Source organism: Branchiostoma floridae, chromosome 14, assembly GCF_000003815.2.
Source record: "Branchiostoma floridae strain S238N-H82 chromosome 14, Bfl_VNyyK, whole genome shotgun sequence".
In the NCBI taxonomy this organism is placed as follows: Eukaryota; Metazoa; Chordata; class Leptocardii; order Amphioxiformes; family Branchiostomatidae; genus Branchiostoma; species Branchiostoma floridae.
Genome location: NC_049992.1, coordinates 5,762,229 through 5,777,821, shown reverse-complemented (window position 1 = coordinate 5,777,821; position 15,593 = coordinate 5,762,229). Strand labels below are relative to the sequence as shown.

The 15,593-nt window shown below is 39.8% G+C and overlaps 1 long non-coding RNA gene across 1 annotated transcript; it reads left to right on the top strand.

Moving 5' to 3' along the window:
- Nucleotides 1–12,460: 12,460 nt before the first annotated feature.
- Nucleotides 12,461–14,277, top strand: LOC118429866. The gene is made up of 2 exons (XR_004832804.1): nt 12,461–13,381; nt 13,947–14,277. It is a non-coding gene; the product is annotated as an uncharacterized LOC118429866 (long non-coding RNA).
- The last annotated feature ends 1,316 nt before the right edge of the window (nt 14,278–15,593 follow it).

Below are 15,593 nucleotides of genomic sequence, written 5' to 3'. Positions count from 1 at the left end.
AAAAAAAAACATAATCTAATAAGTGGATAAATAAATGAAATATACACAATTACGCATTTAACAAAGCCAACGTATTAATAGTAAAAGAAATATATTTTAATGGATAGATTTATCAGTATTTCATTTAAGTTTAGTCTGAAATAAAGGCATTGACTAGTATTGAAAAAATTGCAAGGCAGAATATATATTCTCAAGGATTCAAGGCAAATGCTAAAAACAATTCCTAGTGACAACCGTATCATCGAAACAAAGTTTCTGAATCAATCTCTCGTAAAGAACTAATTCTTGTGCACTGACCTATCTTCTTGTCGTCGACCAGTGTCCCTGAATACATTATAAAGTTTTGATGATAAAAGATATTACCAGCTATTGCTTTGAAGTTTTCCCATCCTTCATGTGCCCATGATGACGGAAGAGGTCAAGATCTGTAATAGGGGGTGGTCATTTTTCAATACTGTCAAAAAGCTAAGGCCAGTGTCCTCCAAATGTTAAGATACTGGGAACGTCCCTAACATAGTTCTTTTGACACTCATCAAAATCTGTACGTTTTGAAACGCGATTTCAAAGGGGCAACTGACCCAACGACTAACTAACTATTCTTTGAGACTGTGTTTGAAGAAGAAAAATTTAAAGGCTAAATCTCAACTTGAAAACAAGAGAATTAACTATTGAAATTTTAAACGTCAAAACGCAGCTTAAGAATGAATAGGTAAACGCAATACAAGAAATGAACCACGTGCATAAGTGCTGTAGAATTCGAGCTTTTAACATGAGCAGTGCACAACATCGTAATCAGTGTGTGTGGCATAAAACGCATTACCTGCTCCTGGCTACTATTTTACACTTTAATCACTGGCAGCAAATATCCTAATACCTACGCGTAACACGAACCAAAGTTCAACATCTCTATCTCTATCAGACTTTGCCTTAGAACAATGTGGCCTTATCTATGTCAGCACGCGGTGTCCGCAGGCGTCTGGGGAGACCAGCACTAGATAGCGGGTCTGTGGGATTGAGATCTTCTAATGGTCTGATCAATCTTGCTCAGCATGAGCTGTCCCCTCGTTATCACGTTGTGAACGGCTATGCATGCAGAATTATCGCTTCCTTTCTTCATTGGTAAGAGCAAATTATTCTCGACCTGAAACAACCGTGTCCAGGTGTAGAGTTCACATGCCGTGTCGACTCAAGTAAATCTATAACTGCTGTTGAGAATGGCAAAGAAGTGCTAAATAATAACGTTTTCTAGTCAGTTAACATGTTTCGAAGATAGTGTATTATGTTTGTATGGAATGGGAGTGTCAACATTGTAAATGGCCTACAGTGTTCTTGCAGTTATCTGTAGTTTATGATTTGTGAATAGAAATGTGAAAAAATCTCTATCACTGCAATGTCAGCGAAGGCAACGATGTAGCATTTTTGTTTCACAAAAATGAATTTATGCCTACCTTCTCGGCCGTTATAGTTATTCAGAAAGAACCCATAATCACTCCACACAAAATGTTTCTTGGTGGGAATACCAGCAACTTTTATTGACTGGCATAAAGCATAACAAATAGGAGAAACTTTACAAACCAAAATGGAAATCATTTTGCACAAATTGTCATGCCTGACATATACGATCATTACACTTATTGTGTATCTGAAAATGTTTTACAAACGTTGTAATATAACCAACAATCAATCACGATTTTTCCACCCGCCTACAACAAATTAGCATTCGTGCAAAGTTGAATATACTTGCAGCAAGAATGGTAAGGTTACTCCGGCAAAAGAAGAAATAACGATATGGGCTAACGAGTCCTACAGCGAAGCATAGAAATCACAGCTTGGCACATGAATAGCTATGTGCCCAAGTTAAGTCAGCTTGCCGCAATGTTAACAACAACGATAACAAAACAAACACTCTGGCAATATTACAATAACAATAATACCCAGTAGAGCCCTGTAGTATAACACAGTAATCATTGCCAGGAATATGCTAAATGTTTAAATTTGACTATATTTAAATGTACCTCATGTCCTAACGTGTCTCAAAATCAAAGAGCCTGTGTCTAGGATACTAAGACCCAATAAGTATCCAGACATAAACAAGGAACAGCGAAGATAATATAAGTTGGCACTTGCCACACTTTAAACTTACCAGGTTATTTCTTTAGCTTTGAAAGCAACTATCTAGGAGTCAACAACCGGCTAATTAAATGGATAACCATAAGTATAAATATGAACAAATGCTAGGGAACTGAATGTACAAAACTTACGTAAGAGTCTATTATGGAGCAAAAGGTGTACATGTCACAGGTTCTGGGCATTTAATATACCGCGAGATGGTTATTAATATGATCTGTAAAGTAACAACGTGTTTCTTAGATCTTCTTCCGTTCTCAGTTATGTTATGTCAACTGTATCTAGAACATATGTAACTATCCATATAGCAAGTACGTTAAGGATAATAACACATATCTTGATAAACAACACTTATGCAGATAATACATGGCCGTTCACCACTATACTATCACAAAATTAAGTGTACTACAGTGTCATAGAAAAGTATGACCAGGAGAAACATGTTTTAGCAATCCTATCAATTGGATCTGTTTCAAGGCTGATGAAAGATGTAGTAGTTCTTGAATGGCAACCCTACATTCCTGCAATTTATCAAGGGACAGTCGTGCCCCCAATATTACTCAGTGTAGTAAGGTCGTTGTTGTTTTTGGATGAGTTTTTCTTCTGCCTGTGGTACTCCCACATCCTGATCCCTATCACTGGAAACTGTAAGATCACGTTCATAAGATGCGTATGTGCTATCATCGAACATAAAAACATCAGTAATATAAGTGAGATAACATTATGTTCAACTTGCTTACTGCTATCCAATGAAGCGCGGTGCTAACTGTTACAACGATGGCACGTGCGCAAGACGTAAAATATCCCACGGGCAAACACCAAATGTAATAGTAACCGTCCTTAAAGAAGAAACCTAACAGATGTCTGCTGGTAACACTCCCAGCAGGCTGGTCCTACATGTCCTTCACAAATCACCCCATTTGTAGAGCTGGGCAGTAGGCCTGCTGGTAACCTACCTAGCAGACTCGTCCTACATGTCCCTCACGAGTCACCCCACTTGTAGAGCTGGGCAGTAGGCCTGCTGGTAACCTACCTAGCAGACTCGTCCTACATGTCCTTCACGACTCCCACTTGTAGAGCTGGGCAGTAGGCCTGCTGGTAACCTACCTAGCAGGCTGGTCCTACATGTCCTTCACGAGTCACACCACTTGTAGAGCTGGGCAATGGGCCTGCTGGTAGTCTACCTAGCACGCTGGTGTTTCCCGCCGATGTTGTTCTCGGTAGAACAAATGTTGTAGTAGGGGGAACAATTGAAGTCGTACTAGAAGGAGTGTGGCAATGACGGCTGAAGGTCCGTTACTTGTCACTTTGCGTTCTTCCTTCCGTCGTTCGTGCTGGCGGTATCGATGGAACTCCGAACAAGGAAAGAAAATAAATCAAGTAATTGATGAAGAATGTTTCGACAAAGAAAATGTAATAACTGTCATGATTCAACATAGTATGTGATCGAATATATTGTGAGATAGTAAAATTTTATGTGATCACTGCAAGAAACATTAAAATAGTATACCTCAATGTAAGGTATAAAATCATCCTTCATATGTATAAAGTACAAACTTAGATGCAGATTACCATATACGAACTATCACTCACTGGCATCCTTAGGTAACTCACCATCAGGAATCCAGTCTGTTTTAGCGGTAGACTCTCATAACTCAAACTGTGACACACCAAGGTCAACATTCCATGTCCAAGAACACATAATTGAGGGGGGAAATAGCATCCCTCAAATCGACAGTCCTACAGTATCCACGCCAAGGATTACCCTGTTGCCCACACCTCTCACTGTCTCAGATTTTATTCTGAGAATCTCAATCAATAAATAATTGAATAAGAGAATGGCCCGTGAGTCATACAGTCACACAGCCAAATATAACCTATGCTAGCCCTTCTACCTGGTCACACAGGTAAAAAAGATAAGAGAATGGTCTGTGAGTCATACGGTCGCACAGCCAAAATTAACCTGTGATAAAGCTGGCAGGTGGCACAGGTATATGAAAGAAGAAAAAAGTCTGTGAGTCATACGGTCGCAACAGCCATAAATAACCTGTGAGTTATACGTTCTCACAGGTAAATAAAATTAAGAAAATGGACTGTGAGTCATACGGTCGCACAGCCATAAATAACCTGTGTTAACCCTTCAAGCAGGTGTCACAGGTAAATAAAAATAAGAAAATGGACTGTGAGTCATACGGTCGCACAGCTATAATTAACCTGTGAGTTATACGTTCTCACAGGTAAATAAAATTAAGAAAATGGACTGTGAGTCATACGGTCGCACAGCCATAAATAACCTGTGAGTTATACGTTCTCACAGGTAAATAAAATTAAGAAAATGGACTGTGAGTCATACGGTCGCACAGCCATAAATAACCTGTGTTAAACCTTCAAGCAAGTGGCACAGGGTAAATAAAAATAAGAAAATGGACTGTGAGTCATACGGTCGCACAGCTATAATTAACCTGTGAGTTATACGTTCTCGACAGGTAAATGAAATAAGAAAATGGTCTGTGAGTCATACGGTCGCACAGCCATAAATAACCTGTATTAAACCTTCAAGCAGGTGGCACAGGTAAATAATATAAGAGGATGGTCTATGAGTCAAACGGTCGCTCAGTCAATAATAACCTGTGAGTTATACCTTTACACAGATAAATGGGTAGCTGGTTTCACCTGCCGAACAAACCTTCCGGGAACTGAACTGTTACATTTTTACTACTACTTGAATTCTTCGTTTCTTCTCAGGCGACACCAACTTTTTAGGGGGTGAAATCACACCAGTGGCTATAATGATCTCCCAATCGGTTAAGCAACATGAAAGTTGTGGTGCATATTTTTTAAACATTACAGGGGTTGTGAAAAATGAAGGAACCAGTGATGTTGTCTATAATTTGCTCCATATCAAGTCATAAAGGCAGGCGACAGCATTTTTTACATTTCAACAAGAACGAGCGTAATGTGTCCCTGCCTTTGTTTCCACCCTGTAGACAGTCTGGGATTTCTAATAAATCTATGTATTTATAGGGTACAATTCACCCTTGTAGCTACTGGGATGGTCACAGTAGGGAATATTTCCTTGGTACTTTACCCAGGGAACACGGGATTCCTGTTTAAGAGAATGGTCTAAGAGTCACACAGTCATAGAGCCAAAATAACCTGTGGTAACCCTCCTATCAGGTCGCACAGGTAAATAGAATAAGAGAATGGTCTGTGAGCCATACGACCACACAGCCAAAATATACATGTAAGTCCTACTTTCGGACAGGTAAATAGAATAAGAGAATGGTCTGTGAGCCGTTCAGCCACACAGCCAAAATATAACCTGTAAGTCCTACTTTCGCACAGGTAAATAGAATAAGAGAATGGTCTGTGAGCCATACGGCCACACAGCCGAAATATAACATGTGGGTCCTACTTTCGCACAGGTAAATAGAATAAGAGAATGGTCTGTGAGCCATTCAGCCACACAGCCGAAATATAACATGTGAGTCCTACTTTCGCATAGGATAATAGAATAAAAGAATGGTCTGTGAGTCATACGGTCACACAGCCAATATATAACATGTGAGTCCTACTTTCGCACAGGTAAATAGAATAAGAGAATGGTCTGAGAGCCATACAGCCACACAGCCGAAATATAACATGTGGGTCCTACTTTCGCATAGGTAAATAGAATAAAAAAATGGTCTGTGAGTCATACGGTCACACAGCCTAAACATAACCTGTGAGTCATACTTTCGCACCGGTAAATAGAAACGAAGAAAAATGGTCTGTACGGTGACACATTTTAAAATTAACTTCGCAGTATTGAGTCAACGATCAGCCATGAACAAATACTAACTGTGAGCCATACGGTCACACAGCAGAATTATCTTTATGATAAATAAACCAGGTCACATAACGGTTAAAGAGCATGACCTGATATTGAGCTAATTTCATAATGTATAAACCCAAGGAGGTTAAAAAATATCATAACAGGCAAAAACCTGACTTGTTACCGGCAAGAATTAATTTTCGAATTAAAAAGAAACAAAATATGATACAAAATAATCCACAATAATCAGCTAACCAAACTCACTCGGGACTGGGTGGGAGGGCACAAAAACATGCGATTAACTCCCCAATTCGGGCGTGGAGCTCGGGGAAGTTCAAACTGCCCTTCTTCTATCTCTGTCAAGAATGATTCAGCGTTCGAATCTCTGAACACTGCTTGTTTGAAGGGCGCTGATTGGTTGTTCGAAAAGAACTTCGGTTTGATGCTTGGCCCCTGTAACGTTGGGCCAAATCAAAATATATCGGCCGTCACGTCCGGCCTAAATTTCTATTTTTGTTTCACAAAAATGAATTTATGCCTACCTTCTCGGCCGTTATAGTTATTCAGAAAGAACCCATAATCACTCCACACAAAATGTTTCTTGGTGGGAATACCAGCAACTTTTATTGACTGGCATAAAGCATAACAAATAGGAGAAACTTTACAAACCAAAATGGAAATCATTTTGCACAAATTGTCATGCCTGACATATACGATCATTACACTTATTGTGTATCTGAAAATGTTTTACAAACGTTGTAATATAACCAACAATCAATCACGATTTTTCCACCCGCCAATGGAGCGATAGCGACGAAAAACCCCCCAAAGCGAGCCGCTAGGCGATTTAGAAAGGCCAGTAAGGTAGGCATGAACAAAATGATGATCCCTGGAAACGTGACCATCAGATTCAGATACCCCTTTCCACGATACTGTGCTGTTTCTCTCATGAACAAATAAATGCCATACAATAAGCACTCATAAACACCGGATAGTGAAATTACCCCTCCTGATTTACCTTGTTTCATTTATGCACAATGTCAAAATTTTGAAATCCACTCTGTGGTACTTCTGTCGTCACTGTTAAACAGTAGTCTGAGCTTACGATACAAAGATTCAAAATAACCATCTATGACATTGCTTGAATGCTTGAAAGTCCTGAATTCCATTTTTCTCGGCAGGATTTATAACGTTACAGATTGTATGCAAAGTTTTGGAATCGTGTCGATACATAAGATAACGTTAGTAACGGCACGGAACTTTAATCGGATACTTTCAAAACCCATCTGTCAGTCAAAAACTAGCTCCGGTATGCAAAATATTTTCAGTGCTTTACAAAATCGGTAAGATATACGACTTAAAACCTTGTTAAGTTTGAGCCCAGAAAGATTGCACATGGCAACGACAAGTTAATCAATCTTCCGGTATGTTTTCAAGCCAATAAATAATTCGTGGGAGAGGGGCAGCGTTTGGAGTTTCAAGAAATTATACTTTACATCCTCACATTACACTTTTATCATCACAGAGAATATAAAACAAATTAATAAAATGTCCGTCTAAGGCAACCGATATGCCCTGAAGTGTCCTTCTTTTAAGTACATCTCCAGTCTTTGTCAATCTAAATTGGGCGGAAATCAGAACACGTGCCATTTTGAATCATGCCTCAGCACGCCATTTCACCCCTATTATTGAAAATGCTCACATCCAAAAGCTAGCAGTATGGACCTCACGGCCATACCAACAGCCCCCACGCGGGGAACGTACAGTAGAGAGTTTGTAATGTGTTATTCGAACCCTATTTGATATTAAACGCCTGTATGAAGTTCCCTCATCCTGACTAGAAACGTTCAGATAAACACCAAATCGCAGTTATACTACCCTTGACTTAACAGTTTTCAGTCAAGTAAATCTGTAAAAAGTTTCGTGAAGACTCCATGGCCTTTTCGTCACCCACGCTGAGAACAGTTCTTTGTAACACAAACAATCGTCTGCTGTTTGCTTCCCGCCTTGCTACTAGTAGACTAGTGACTGAGATAAACTGTGAATGAACAAAGGCTACATAGCCCAATACTTATATGGATAAAAAAAGAAAGACCTGGGGCATCAGTGTACATGTGCCCGGAAAGTTTCCAAACTCATATTGTGGAATCGAACGTTACCAATGTCAAGATACGAATATCCCACTTACCGCAACAGTGTACGTTAACGTTCAAATCCAGCGCTGTAAATTCCCCCAAAGCGACGATTCACAAAACAACAAAAGATAAGACTAACTCACAAACACAAAAACATGCACAAAAACATGCGATTAACTCCCCAATTCGGGCGTGGAGCTCGGGGAAGTTCAAACTGCCCTTCTTCTATCTCTGTCAAGAATGACTCAGCGTTCGAATCTCTGAACACTGCTTGTTTGAAGGGCGCTGATTGGTTGTTCGAAAAGAACTTCGGTTTGATGCTTGGCCCCTGTAACGTTGGGCCAAATCAAAATATATCGGCCGTCACGTCCGGCCTAAATTTCTATTTCTAAAGTCGAACACTTTTGAGGTACCTCAAGAAGACGTTTTGAAATTGCAGTCAACGTTATTCTGCTTCTGAGCAAAATTCGGGACGTCTGTTTAAAGATAACCAACTAAAAAATTATGTGACCTTGGAAGGAATGATTGACGATGGAAGATGGAAGATGTATGAAACGATTGTGATAAAATCAAAGATAATGGCAGACCGAAATGATTGACAGTCTCTTCAATAGTCAATAGAATTGTAGCACTATTCAGCTAATATCGGTATCTGTTAGATGCCATAATGCACCGGAGAAAACTCCGTTTGCGTTGGAATTAAAATTTTGGCCAACTTGTCTTAACTGTAGTAAATATTCATGTGGAGCATTAATCACTCTATACACTTTTGCTGTCTCATTTCGATATATTTCATTAATAAATATCGGTTCGGCTTAAGTTCTTGATGCCAAACAGGTTAATGTGCGCAAAGATAAAGATGATAAAGACAATACAAGTAGATTATAGGAGTTTGAATTAGTACTATGTCTTTGCCATTTATAGCTTGCCTGTGTTATTTAATTTGGATATTGTGTGAATCTGGATTGAGGTTGAAATTAAACAAAAGTATCAATAAGTGTATCATCATGGTCTTCAGTATTACGATGATCATCATCTTTATAACTATCGTTGTCGTCAGCATCATCGATCAAATCATTGTCATAATCAGCCTCATTATTATTATTATCACCAGTATTATAATTTGTGTATAATATTTGCTGCTCTGGAAATGTCCCGCAGATATATTCAGTATCAACGAGCTTAAATAGAGGTAAATCTATATAGAGGCAAATATGTTGCCCACTTTCATTTTTAGAGGATAATGAAATGTAGTAATCGTTGAAAAACTGAAAGAGAATCACCAGACCTAACCTATTTTGCTCGACAAATGATATGATATCGTTGTTCCGATGATATCGTTCTGTTTATTGCATAGTTTTATCGAACTTGGAAACTTCTAGAGGAAGGTGTGCGGACGAGATACGGCCATCCTAACCTCCTCTAACCTTTTGGTAACCGATATGGCCTTAATCCAACAATATTTCCTCAGAATGCGGTCAAAAGTCATCAAACCATACAAAAGACTTTCGGGTCTATTTGTCGCTGGATATGATGATAAGCTCAACACTGGTAAAAGAGATAACTTGGTCGTCTTTGAAATGTGTGTGATGTCATAAAAAGCCCGCGATACGGAAAGGTCGAGTGTTATAAGGTCTCGAAGGTGCAGTAGGCATCATCAGTCACAACAAGAAAGTTTTACTATTGCATAAAAGTCGCAACTTCTTTTGATTTATTCATGATGAGCTTATGAAGGAATGGCAGCACCACCAAGATCTATGCTACTGGACTGTATGTAGCATGTAAAAAAATGGTGACAGAGTTCTGTGTGTGTGTGTGTGTGTGTGTGTGTCTGTGTCTGTGTGTCTGTGTGTCTGTCTGCGCGCGCGTGTGTGTGTGTGTGTGTGCGTGCGTGCGTGTGAGTGTATGTACGTGTGTGTGTTTTCTTGACGTGTGCGTGAGCGTGTGTGTGCATGTGTGGCTGTGCGCGCGCGTGTGTGCTTGTGTGTGTATGTCGATGTGTGTGTGTGTGTGTGTTTGTGTGTGTGTTTGTGTGTTTGTGTGTGTGTGTGTTTGTGTGATTGCGTGTTAGACCGTACGTAGATACCGTGGAAATAGACGAATCGTAGGAAAAAGTTAATCTTACTCTAGTCACTCCCTGAAACTGAGGTAACCAAAGTACAGAGTTTCCTCGTCTTTATTCCACTCTGGCATTATTTCCTGAAATCCTAGAGCCAAGAAGCTAACTTGGCGTGGCCTTACAAAGACATCACAAAGAAGACTTGCTGGAAAACACAAAATGAGGCAAGTCAAGGCAAGATCAATTTAACAATTGCCTGCAATCTAACGTTATTCATTTTTATTTATCAAATGTTTCGACCCATTCGGGGTTGGCATAAACTCATTTGGCCTTGACAAGCATTCTTATTTCAGGGTCAAGGGCTCACCGCCCAAGCTAATAAATTGCTTGTTGTCTTGCCTGCTTCGATCACAGACCTCACCTATGGTTGAAATTGAATCCTTTGGCAGGTAAAACATTGCGGCAAGTCTCAGTTGAGTTACAGTTGGAGCTCTAAAGGTATGTCAATTAAAATGATTTATATCTGTGTCAACAGGTAGGCTATTAATCATATCTAATCCATGTATTAATCATTTTGAGAAGTGTTTGTGGTGGCTGAAAACTAACGTCATTTGATCAACTTCAGCTACATGCTGTGCTAACCGTTGGTTTATTTATGAAGATGACCGTATATAATTTGAAACACGACTACACAGTGTGGATCCGATCACACAGCTCGTTCTCATCATAATAATACAACAATGCAGAAAGTCAATAAACAAGACTTAGACAAGGACTTTTTGTCTTTTGACAGTTGGTGGCTTGTATTTGCAAATAAATGCACTGTAAATAGGTTGGTCAGACACCAAAACGTCTTTCAACTAGGGCCTCCGGATACAAATGGTTTCACCTCACACGGCTGGCTGTAGCATGAGAATATTACAAATTTAAAGAAGGCTTGTGGAAAAAATCAAGCAAGATGTAAACAAAGCGTTTTTTTTCCTTTCAGCGCCATTATTATTTTTTTTAATTCAACTTGAAAAAAGGCGGGATTAAATGACATTACACTCAAGTTATGGAACTTATTTCAACAGAGCGACTTAGCATAAATGTAAAGAATTTATAACTACAGACATAACAACAATGCAAGGTGTTGGACCGCGCGGCGCAATCGGCAGCACGTTTGCATCAGGTCCAGAAGGTCCTGAGTTCAAACCCCGCCGTGTCACCTTGGGAAAGGCATTTTACACGACTTTCCTATATAGGCTACAAACGCCTTCAGCAAATTGAAGTTGGTAGCCTCAAAAACGAAAAAAAGAAAGAAAGAGGTGTAAAGAAAGATATTACTATCAACTAAATATCTGTGTGCGCCAAACACCCCCATTCCACCCCAAGTACTAAGTTACGAAGTAGTAAGTACTAGGTAGTAAGTAGCGCCAGTATTCGAAGTACAATTTTTGGCAACAAATCGTTCTGCCCACCATGCATATATGGAGTTCCTTGACAAAATTGTTCGGCTTGCCTCCGTGAGGGCAGTCAGTCAGCAGGTCTTACAGTTCCAGCACCAGGCTGTATATCGACGTTCCGATTCATTATACAGTAAAGACAAAGCGATTCTTGTTCCATTCAATACTGATCGTACACACTTGATTTCCCTGGGGAGGGGGGCGTTTTGCTGAAACGCTTTGACCTCTAACCTTTACATACGTCATCCTCATTTTGCACATTTCGTTTAATCTGATATTGAATGTAGGCTGTGTGACACTGCAATCTATTTGCCTTGAAGGCGCCGATTTGATTGGTTTCGATTCCAACGGGTCTATAGTTTACGTTTATACAGACCCCTGTCCGCACTTGGCCTGTTGTGGCTGATTTACACAATAACTAGAAGGGCATCTTAAATGGACCTCATACAAGGATTAATCTATCCTATGTTTGTACAGATGGATGTTCGTCTCCCCTTAGTTGGTATCTCACTGCACTTTTGGCACCGGTGCGGCACTGCGGGGTTCGTTCACTGTAGCACTGGTTTTATTTTTGCCGATTTTTTAAAATAATGAAGATATTGGGTTATACGCAAAAGTTCGTCTTAAAAGACATAAGATACACAAAACGTAAGAAAATTCGTTTGTTATCTTTGAAATTTGTTGAGTATCTTTCATCGGTGCCCCAAATGCAGTAAGATATCACCTTTACCTTGAGAGACCTTAAATTTGAAAGTAATGTAATTTTGTGGAAAAAAACAACAATAAGAAATACTACCTTAGCCCAGAAATATTTGCATGAAACATTTTGTTACCTACTTTATTGCCTACTGATGTAACATGCATTGGCATAATACACCCCCATGAAACTCCTTTTCTGCCGTACCCTAAAAATCTCGCCGTACCCGCTGAAAAATCTCGCCGTACCCGCTAGGCTCTGCCGTACCCGCTAAAAAATATCGCCGTACCCTAAAAATATCGCCGTACCCGTCCCTATCCGCCGTACAAAACAGCCGACACCGCTCGGTCACAGGGCATACTCACACGAAAGTCGCATCTAAAAACCCTCCACGGCAACGACACACGGTCTCATATAGCCTATGCTCTGGGAAACATTCCTGGCCACCTCTCTGCCCAGTGGCGTTGTACAAATCGCGCCCAATCCTGAGAACACTTCGGAAAACTGTGGTGAGAAGCGGTCTGTAGGGCCCGAGGAACCCGGAAGTGAGCTTCGCATCAGTATCAGCACGCTTCGAAGGGAACGACGTCGGTAGACAAGTAAGTAACGTTACGTATTTCACAATTCCATTCATTGTATTGTACTGATATGGCGTGTCCCTTTTATTCCTGCCCTCTTAATTCACTCTCCGGCTAGGGAGTTCCTGCAACGTTTGGTGCTCAATTCCCATTGCAGGGATTAAATTTAACGTATAAGTTATAAGTTATAACCCATTTTAAGTGTGGAAGTGGAGGTTGGTGATCATGACAATGACTCTGTATAAGGAGAAGTGTTAATACAATGTAGCAACCCATTATATTCATTTTTGTTGATTTTTCCAAGTCCTCATTATAGTAAGAGTTAAAGTCATTTCACATTTGGAAGCAAATGGTGAGTAAAGCAGTGATTATATAAAATGATTTATTTACAGATATCTTATTACTTGGCATCTTATACAATGTAACCTTATTGCTGCTTATGTTTCACTCTCAGGGATCCTCCATCAAAGTTTAGCTCCACAGAGTCAGAGGAATATGAGTGGGATGATATAGACATCTGCATGAGGTAACATGACTTATAACAAGTTATCTGTCCAGCTGGACTTTATGCACATCATATGTTGTCAGAATATGATACAGAATCATTGTTTCATCTGCACAATGACATCTAATGTATTGTTGCAGCAAAAGCAATAACGCTGAAAAGTTGAGATAAAGCAATACTTTGTATGGTACTGTGGTTATAATATGTTTCAGTTCTGGTTCCTGCTGAATGAGTTCAGTTGAGTAGTTATTGCTAAACCAGTTTTCTTTAAGTTAAATCCAATGCATTCATTCTTGCTATATTTCAGTATCTGTAATTCTCCTGCAGATTTAGACCTAGTAGGACTTTATATTGTAAGAATGGAAAGGAAATCTAGGATCTAGTAATGGAAACAAGTAGTCTGTGCATATTGAAAACATTCTTGTCTGAAATATGTCTAAGTACCATACACTCATTAGCAACTCTTCTATGATGAGATTAAAGTTGGACTAAATTGCTAGTATGATTTTATTACAGGGCACCTAAATAATCGCTTCTTATGCTTTATGATAATGATAGAGACCATTTTATTTCCATTTTTATTTAGATATTCTGGAGAACTTCTGGAGAAAATGATGAAGGGGCAGGATGTCCTCAACAACACAACAGAATGGGAAGCCAGATGTCACTCAATATGGTGTTTTTTGGTGCTAATAGCGAAGAAGCAGGCTATTAATTATCCTAGTATGCATACATAGACTGTTGATTTGTACAAAAGGTGCAACCGAATATGTAGTACACGTATATGCAGAACTAAAAATATAAGTAGTAATTAAGACATGTAACGTTAGACAAATTTTCTCTAATGTTCTCAATACAAATATATTGTACAATACAATTGTACAGAAGCAAATGAATAAAGAAAGCTCATCTGTAAATTTTGCACTTAGAACTGTCCTGGCCTTCTGTATGCTGTATTCACTGGTGGTGGGGATCTCTATCTGCACTCATTTGTGGTGGTGACTCAGGTGTGAGGGTGACTGAACTGATAATGGAATATCTGCGATTGTGTACAAATTGCATGTTTGTGCTACTTTCCAAGCAGAGGTTAGGTGCCGGCTGTTTGTTTTTTTAACTTTTTTTTTATCTGTTTTTATCGGGTTTTCTATTTTGTACCATTTTCTTAGGTCACAAAATGGAAAGCTCGATGAAGACGCTAAAAAATGGTTAAAAAAAACAGCCGGTGCCTAACCTCTGTTTGGGGAGTATGTTTGTGCTGCATGCAATCTTATCAAATCGCCACATATTGCAGTAAAACATAATTCCACTATGCTTGGATCCACTAGCCCTTTATCTCACACCACCCTTCATTAGTATACCCAAGGTGTGTACAGACCCACAAAGACCCCTGTGAACAGGCACTATATTATCCGGAACAGAGACAGTCGCCCAGACTGCTGTCATGGCTGTTTAATACCTGTTGTTTCTTATTATAATGAACTGGCAATAGTTTGTTCCTGTAGGACCGGATAGTTTAAGTTGACTTAACCTTCAAAGTTACAGCAATTCTCTCCGCGTGCTGAAACCGGTACAAATCAAACTTATCACCACAGACGATTGTCACTTCCGGGTTACGCGGGATCTCTGCTTCTCTACAGACCGCTTCTCACCACAGTTTTCCGAAGTGTTCTCAGGATTGGGCGCGATTTGTACAACGCCACTGGGCAGAGACGTGGCCAGGAATGTTTCCCAGAGCATAGGCTATGTGAGACCGTGCATCATTGCCGTACAGGGTTTTTAGATGCGACTTTCGTGTGAGTATGCCCTGTGGCCGAGCGGTGTCGGCTGTTTTGTACGGCGGACGGGTACGGCGATAGTTTTAGGGTACGGCGATATTTTTTAGTGGGTACGGCAGAGCCTAGCGGGTACGGCAGAGATTTTCAGCGGGTACGGCGAAATTTTTAGGGTACGGCGGAAAAGGAGTTTCATGGGGGTGATAATACCGGTAGTAAGACTTATACCGGTAGATTAAAAATACTGGAACTTAAAGAGATCTACACATGCAACAATAGTTATTTCTGAGCTGTGCACACTTCAGACATCTAGGTGTCCAATACACCATTTACAAAGCATCGATAACAATGCATTCGAAGACAACAAGGCCAAAAGTTTTCAGTATACTTTTTTTTAAATTTCGGGGTAGGCAGCTCGTCGTGGGACGAACACACTGTCACATTCATTGCCAAATTTATAT